Genomic DNA, 5,557 nt, shown 5'->3' on the forward strand with positions numbered 1-5,557 from the left:
CTTGACAGTGAGCTCTCATGGAGCCTCACAGATGTTCAGAGCATTGTTGGAACCTCCCAACACCAAACTTAGAGTTTGAATATGGGGGTTCAACACCAAACTTAGAGTTTGGTTGTGGCCTCCCAACACCAAACTTAAAGTTTGACTGTGGGGGCTTTGGTTGACTCTGCAGTGAGAGAAGCTTTTCATGCTTCCTCTCCATGGTTACAGAAGGAGATCCTTGAGTTTTAAATACAAGGTAGTCCTCATTCAGTTGAAGGACCAACTCTCCTCTGTCCACATCAATCACAGCTCTTGCTATGGCTAGGAAGGGTCTTCCAAGGATGATGGATTCATCCTCATCCTTCCCAGTGTCTAGGATTATAAAATCAGCAGGGATGTAAAGGCCTTCAACCTTTACTAGCACATCCTCTACTAGTCCATAAGCCTATTTTCTTGAGTTATCTGCCATCTCTAATGAGATTCTGGCAGCTTGCACCTCAAAGATCTCAAGTTTCTCCATTACAGAGAGTGGCATAAGGTTAATGCCTGACCCCAAGTCACACAGAGCCTTCTCAAAGGTCATGGTGCCTATGTTACAATGTATTAAGAATTTACCAGGATCCTGTTTCTTTTGAGGTAGAGTTTGCTAAACCAAGGCATTTAGTTCCTTGATGAGCAATGGAGGTTCATCCTCCCAAGTCTCATTACCAAATATTTTGGCATTCAGCTTCATGATTGCTCCTAAATATTGAGCAATTGCTCTTCAGCAATGTCTTCATCTTCTTCAGAAGATGAATAGTCATCAGAGCTCATAAATGGTAAAAGGAGGTTCAATGGAATCTCTATGGTCTCTAGATGAGCCTCAGATTCCTTTGGTTCCTCAAAGGGAAACTCCTTATTGGTCAATGAACGTCCCAGGAGGTCTTCCTCACTAGGATTCACATCCTCCTCCTCCTCTTTGGGTTCGGCCACACCAAGAAAGGTTATGGCCTTGCACTCTCTTTTTGGATTCTCTTCTGTATTGCTTGGGAGAGTACTAGGAGGAGTTTCAGTGACTCTTTTACTCAGCTGGCCCACTTGTGCCTCCAAATTTCTAATTGAAGACCTTGTTTCATTCATGAAACTTACAGTGGCCTTAGATAGATCAGAGACTATATTTACTAAGCTAGATGGGTTCTGCTCAGAATTCTCTGTCTATTGCTGAGTGGATGATGGAAAAGGTTTCCTATTGCTAAACATGTTTCTTCCACCATTATTAAAGCCTTATTGAGGCTTTTGTTGATCCTTCCATGAGAAATTTGGATGATTTCTCCATGAGAGATTATAGGTGTTTTCATAGGGTTCACCCATGTAATTCACCTCTGCTATTGCAGGGTTCTCAGGATCATAAGCTTCTTCTTTAGAAGATGCCTCTTGAGTACTGTTAGAAGCAGCTTGCAATCCATTTAGACTCTGAGAAATCATATTAATTTGCTGAGTCAATATTTTATTCTGAGCCAATATGGCATTCAGAGTATCAATTTCAAGAACTCCCTTCCTCTGAGGCGTCCCATTACTCACAGGATTCCTTTCAGAAGTGTACATGAACTGGTTATTTGCAACCATGTCAATGAGTTCCTGAGCTTCTGCAGGTGTTTTCTTTAGGTGAATGGATCCACCTGCAGAATGGTCCAATGACATCTTTGATAACTCAGACAGACCATCATAGAATATATCCAGGATGGTCCATTCTGAAAGCATGTCAGAGGGACACTTTTTGGTCAGTTCCTTGTATCTCTCCCAAGCTTCATAGAGGGATTCACCTTCTTTCTGTTTGAAAGTTTGAACATCCACTCTAAGCTTGCTAAGCTTTTGAGGAGGAAAGAACTTGGCTAAGAAAGCCGTGACCAGCTTATCCCAAGAGTTCAGACTATCTTTAGGTTGAGAGTCCAACCATATTCTAGCTCTGTCTCTTACAGCAAACGGGAAAAGTATAAGCCTGTAGACCTCGGGATCAACCCCATTGGTCTTAACAGTATCACAGATTTGCAAGAATTCAGTTAAGAACTGAAAAGGATCTTCTGATGGAAGTCCATGAAACTTGCAATTCTATTGCATCAGAGAAACTAATTGAGGCTTTAGCTCAAAATTGTTTGCTCCAATGGCAGGGATTGAGATGCTTATTCTATGTAAGTTGGAATTTGGTGCAGTAAAGTCACCAAGCATCTTCCTTGCATTGTTATTATTTTTGGCCATGTCTCCTTCTTTTTCAAAAATTTCTGTCAGATTATCTACAGAGAGTTGTGCTTTAGCTTCCCTTAGCTTCCTCTTCAGAGTCCTTTCAGGTTCAGGATCAGCTTCAACAAGAATGTTCTTATCCTTGTTCCTGCTCATATGAAAAAGAAGAGAACAAAAAATAATAGGGATCCTCTTTGCCACAGTAGAGAGGTTCCTTTATGTGAGTAGAAGAATAAGAATGATGGAAGAAGAAGAAAAATTCGAACACAGAGAAGGGAGGGGTTCGAATTTTGAGAAGAGAGGTGTTAGTAAATAAATAAAATAAATAGAAAGAGATGAGAGAGAGAAGAAAAATCTGAATTTTATTTAAGAGAAAAGAAAAATATTTTTGTTTTTATTTTAGTTATTAGTTAGAATTCGAAAATGTTAGAAGAAACAATTAATTAATTAAAAAGATTTTTGAAAAATAGGGAAGTGATTTTCGAAAATTAGAAGAGAGAGAAGTAGTTAGGTGGTTTTAAAAAAGGATAAGAATCAAACAAAAAGATAGGATTAATTGAAAAAGATTTGAAAATCAATTTTGAAAAGATAAGAGGTTAGAAAAGATTTTGAAATTGATTTTGAAAAAGATGTGATTGACATTTATTTTGAAAAAGATTTGAAAAAGAAATTTAAAAAGATTTGATTTTTGAAATTAAAGTTGATTACTTGACTAACAAGAAACTAAAAAGATATGATCCTAGAGTTTAAAGATTGAACCTTTCTTACTAGGCAAGTAACAAACTAAAAATTTTTTAATCAATCACATTAATTGTTAGCATTAATTTCAAAAATATGAAATAGAAATAAGAAAAATATTTTGAAAATAAATTTTGAAAATTTCGAAATTATGAAAGAAAAAATGAAAAAGATTTGATTTTTGAAAAAGATTTGAAAAAGATAGAATTTTTAAATTGAAAATTTGATTTGACTTATAAGAAACAACTAGATTTTAAAAATTTTTTTTTTTGAAAAAGTCAACTCAAATTTTCGAATTTTATGAGTGAAAAAAAAAAGAAAAAGATATTTTTTTGATTTTTTTTAAATTTTAATGATGAGAGAGAAAAACATCAAAAAGACTCAATGCATGAAAATTTTGGATCAAAACAAACGATGCATGCAAGAACACTATGAATGTCAAGATGAACACCAAGAACACTTTGAAGATCAAGATGAACACCAAGAACTTATTTTTGAAAAATTTTCAAGAAAAGAAAACATGCAAGACACTAAACTTATGACTTGACACTAGACTCAAACAAAAAACACAAAATTATTTTTGGTTTTATGGTTTTATAAATTTTTTTGTAATTTTTCGAAAATTATTTGGAAAAAGAAAAATAAGGATTTCAAAATTTTTAATGAGAATTCTAGGAATCATGCAATATTAGTCTAAAGCTCCGATCCAGGAATTAGACATGGCTCACTAGCCAGCCAAGCTTTCAGTGAAAGCTTCGGTCTAAGACACTAGACATGGCCAATGGCCAGCCAAGCTTCAGCAGATACAAATCAGGCATATAACAGCTGATTTGCTAAAGAAGATAAAGAAGCTCTTCTCTTACGGATAAGTGAAATCTCGGTCCAAAAGATCAGACATGGCTTAACAGCCAGCCAGGATTCAACATATCTCTTGAAACTCTAGAATTCATTCTTAAAAATTCTGAAGCCATAGAATTATTTATTTATTTATTTTTTTTTTTTTTTTTTTTGAAAATTTTTGGAAAATAAAAAGAATAAAAACAAAAACATAAAATTAAAATAAAATTACCTAATCTGAGCAACAAGATGAACCATCAGTTGTCCAAACTCGAACAATCCCCGGCAACGGCGCTAAAAACCTGGTGCGCAGAAATCGTGATCGTTCATTCCTTGGTAACAGCATCAAAAACCTTATACGCACGTTCATAATCTTAGTTCTTTGTCACAACTTCGCACAACTAACCAGCAAGTGCACTGGGTCGTCCAAGTAATAAACCTTACGTGAGTAAGGGTCGATCCCACGGAGATTGTCGGCTTGAAGCAAGCTATGGTCACCTTGTAAATCTCAGTCAGGCGGATTCAAATGGTTATGGTGAATTGATAGTTAAAATATAATTAAAATATAAAATAAAAATAGAGATACTTACGTAATTCATTGGTGAGAATTTCAGATAAGCGAATGGAGATGCTTTTGTCCCTTCTGATCCTCTGCCTTCCTACTGTCTTCGTCCAACCCCTCATATTCCTTTCCATGGCAAGCTGTATGTAGGGCATCACCGTTGTCAATGGCTACTTCCCGTCCTCTCAGTGAAAAGGGTCCAAAATGCGCTGTCACCGCACGGCTAATCATCTGTCGGTTCTCGATCATACTGGAATAGGATTCAGTAATCCTTTTGCGTCTGTCACTACGCCCAGCACTCGCGAGTTTGAAGCTCGTCACAGCCATCCCTTCCCAGATCCTACTCGGAATACCACAGATAAGGTTTAGACTTTCCGGATCTCAAGAATGGCCGCCAATAATTCTAGTCTATACCACAAAGACTCTGATCGGTGATCAGGAGGCTAAGAGATATGCATTCAAGCTTGTTTTCATGTAGAACGGAAGTGTTTGTCAAGCACGCGTTCATAGGTAAGAATGGTGATGAGCGTCACATAATCATCACATTCATCATGTTCTTGTGTGCGAATGAATATCTTAGAGAAGAAATAGACTTGAGTTGAATAGAAAAACAGTAGTACTTTGCATTAATTGATGAGGAACAGCAGAGCTCCACACCTTAATCTATGGTGTGTAGAAACTCTACCGTTGAAAATACATAAGAACAAGGTCCAGGCATGGCTGAATGGCCAGCCCCCATAAAGGTCTAAGATAGCATAAAACTAATCAAAGATCAGACGTTTAACATGATAGTAAAAAGTTCTATTTATACTAAACTAGTTACTAGGGTTACAGAAATGAGTAAATGATGTAGAAATCCACTTCGGGGCCCACTTGGTGTGTGCTTGGGCTGAGCATTGAAGCTTTCACGTGTAGAGGTCTTCCTTGGAGTTAAACGCTAGTTTGTAACTTGTTTCTGGCGTTTAACTCTGCTTTGCAACCTGTTTCTGGCGTTTAACTCCAGAATAGGGCAGAGAGCTGGCGTTGAACGCCAGTTTGCGTCATCTAAACTCGGACAAAGTATGGACTATTATATATTGCTGGCAAGCCCTGGATGTCTACTTTCTAACACAATTAAGAGCGCGCCATTTGGGCTCCTGTAGCTCCAGAAAATCCATTTTGAGTGCAGGGAGGTCAGAATCCAATGGCATCTGCAGTCCTTCTTTAGCCTCTGAATCTGAT

General features: G+C 37.2%; 1 non-coding gene across 1 annotated transcript; it reads left to right on the forward strand.

Annotated features, from left to right (window-relative positions):
• The first annotated feature begins 1,716 nt into the window (after window positions 1-1,716).
• On the forward strand, window positions 1,717-1,824 carry LOC112752911 (small nucleolar RNA R71). Its single transcript, XR_003177319.1, has one exon. It is a non-coding gene; the product is annotated as a small nucleolar RNA R71 (small nucleolar RNA).
• The last annotated feature ends 3,733 nt before the right edge of the window (window positions 1,825-5,557 follow it).

This window comes from Arachis hypogaea, chromosome 15 (assembly GCF_003086295.3).
Source record: "Arachis hypogaea cultivar Tifrunner chromosome 15, arahy.Tifrunner.gnm2.J5K5, whole genome shotgun sequence".
NCBI classification, from domain to species: Eukaryota; Viridiplantae; Streptophyta; class Magnoliopsida; order Fabales; family Fabaceae; genus Arachis; species Arachis hypogaea.